The sequence below is a fragment of the Epinephelus moara genome, chromosome 4 (assembly GCF_006386435.1).
Source record: "Epinephelus moara isolate mb chromosome 4, YSFRI_EMoa_1.0, whole genome shotgun sequence".
NCBI classification, from domain to species: domain Eukaryota; kingdom Metazoa; phylum Chordata; class Actinopteri; order Perciformes; family Serranidae; genus Epinephelus; species Epinephelus moara.
In genome coordinates, this window is record NC_065509.1 from 10169742 (window position 1) to 10172383 (window position 2642).

The 2642-nt window shown below is 47.4% G+C and overlaps 1 protein-coding gene across 1 annotated transcript in view; it reads left to right on the forward strand.

Annotated features, from left to right (window-relative positions):
- Positions 1-2642, forward strand: part of LOC126388997 (X-linked interleukin-1 receptor accessory protein-like 2) — a 542632-nt gene that overhangs the window by 372381 nt on the left and 167609 nt on the right. The gene's annotated exons all lie outside the window — the stretch shown is intronic.

Sequence of the window (2642 nt, forward strand, 5' to 3'; positions counted from 1 at the left end):
TAACCACGCCAAAACAACCAACAAACAAGAACTTAGCTGTAACTCCATCTGTGCACTCCTGCTCTCTCCTCCAGCTCGCTCCTACACACACCAGCACGCGCACTCACACAGCCCTCCTCATTCCCGTCACACTCGCACCCCGCACCTCATTCAATCCCAAACATGCCATTAAGTCACAGAACATTAACATTATAACAGAACATTTACTGCAGGGTCGCTACAATACATAGCCTATAACACTATCACATCATAGCTTTTTTTAAAAAAAAAAAAACGTCATATCTGACCAGGCCCGGCCTGGGCCCGTCAGAGGGAGGGGGGCTCCCGGCCCGATCCGGCTTGGGCCCGCGGGCCGGGTCGGGCCGGGCTCGGGCTGGGCTCGGGCTCGAGCAGAGAATCTAAGCTCTACTTCTTAGGCCTACCATCTAATAGTCACTCTCAGTGAGATACACCATAAAGGTTATGCAGTAACGAATATGAAATTAGATTGCTAATCCATAACATTTCCAGGGGAGGCTAATTCTAAGAAAGTAGGCTAGTAGGTTGATATTTTGGAAAATCAACTCATAAACTTTATTGCTGACAGCTGGATGAGAATATTGATACTCTCTTACGCTATGCATAAGGCTGCAGCCAATAGCTGGGTAGTTTAGTCTAGCAATACAGTTTGAGATATGGTGAAACAGCTAGCCTGGCTTTGTTGACCAAAAGTCTTGTCGTTACCATGAGTCTATTTCAGAAAATCGTTGCTAGTGGCACACAATTACTCACCAAGTTGTCATTTTTACATTTGTGCTGGTTAGCAGATTTTGCTACCTTTGAATCGAGCAAAGCTAGCTGTTTCCTTTTAGCTAAAGTAAGCTACCCGGCTAGCTGAGGGCTCTGCTTTTTGGTCTTACATTTAGTATACAGTTGTTGACTCTGTATTTCCCCAAAAGTCAAATGATCTTTAAGGGGGCTCTATGCAAAATGTAGAGTGTATGAGTTGGTTCTTTTTTTTTTTTCTTTTTTTTTTAAATATACTTTATTAATCCCCGAGGGGAAATTAAATTTTTCACTCTGTTTGTCAATTACACACAGGTCCGAACACACACATGCACAAACTGGACCTATACATGCACTAAGTGGAGAGATGTCAGAGTGGGCTGCCCATGACAGGTGCTCCGAGCGGTTGGAGGGTTCGGTGCCTAGCTCAGGGGCACCTCGGCAGTGCCCAGGAGGTGAGCTGGCACCTCTCCAGCTACCAGTCCACGCTCCATATTTTGGTCCGGAGGGGGACTTGAACGGGCGACCCTCCGGTTCCCAACCCAAGTCCCTATGGACTGAGCTACTGCCGTTAGGACAAGGTCTCAATATGGATGTGGCTGAGCCAGCAGTAAGCAGCTAACGGTGCTAAATCCATAAACAGTCCTAAACTGCACCAACAGTTCTGACAGAGTTAACAGTGTTAACCAGTGGGAGAACAACAGGTGGGCTGTACGATACTTTCCCAATATGAGCTGTAACCGCTATATGAGCCTAGTGCAAAGAGGCAGAGATGAGCTATAGTGCAATACACACCAGGCCCCCAGGAACAAAACTCAATCTTGCTTCCAATTTTTCCCAGTGGCCACTGTCAGTATTGCAGCAAAGAAATTCTCCTGGGGCCCAAAAAACATTTTCCCCATTGACCACTATTACAAAAGAGAGGTCTGTGCAACTCTCGACAGGACACCTCGAACTGCAAACAGGGTGAACAATGACTCTCTTCTACAAATTTTGGATCTTTTTGGGTTTTATGTTTGTAAAACTTTCCTTGAGCCAAGTAAAGGGATTTAAAAATCTGTGATACCATCACAATGTGAAGTCTATGAGCCCAGCAGGAACTCTGGGGCTGGGCTAGCGGGAGAAACACTCCTGCTCATATTCAGTGGGCTGCATACCTGGAAGCTGGAAACTTTTTGGCATATGCACCAGATGATCAGTTCTATTGGATTACTGCACCACTTTTACGCACACACAAAGACGCAGAAAAATGGAGAAGAGATGCCGTGGTGGAGACAGAGGGCTGTAGTTTCCCGGCGCAGTGCAGGGTGGCGAACCCCGCGCAGAGCTAGTTTTGAGCAGCGCAACCCGAGGCACGCTCAGTTTGGTAGTTTGGCAGACCAAGGTGCGCTGAGATGAGTGTGGCGGCGCAGCGGGGGAGGTGCCGACAGATCCAGTTTGCCGCAGTGACAGTTTCGTGCCAAAAGGCTTCGCCGAAAGTGCGCTTAAAGCTCGCCAGCTGAAACCAGGTCTACTGTCAGCGCAGGGGGAGTGCAGCCGGTGTAAGCCGAAGTTTGGCTGACCGGCGGACAGTGCGCACACGTCACCAAAACCTCACAGGCAGGTTTCCAGAATATCAGCCACATTAATAATGCAATAAATAGCCACAAAAACCACTATTCAATGCAACTATCTGCAATCAGCACATAAATGTATCTCTATATCGACTGTCCCGTCACATCTGATGTCAGATCAAAGGGGATTGGCACGTTTGGCACGTGTAATGGAAACCCAACCTGAGCATCAGATAGGGAGTATATATTCAGCATCTGTCATCTTAGAAAAGTCAAAAGAAAAGAAACAGAGTGAAACTGCGAGAGAAAAAAAGAGAGCGCGCG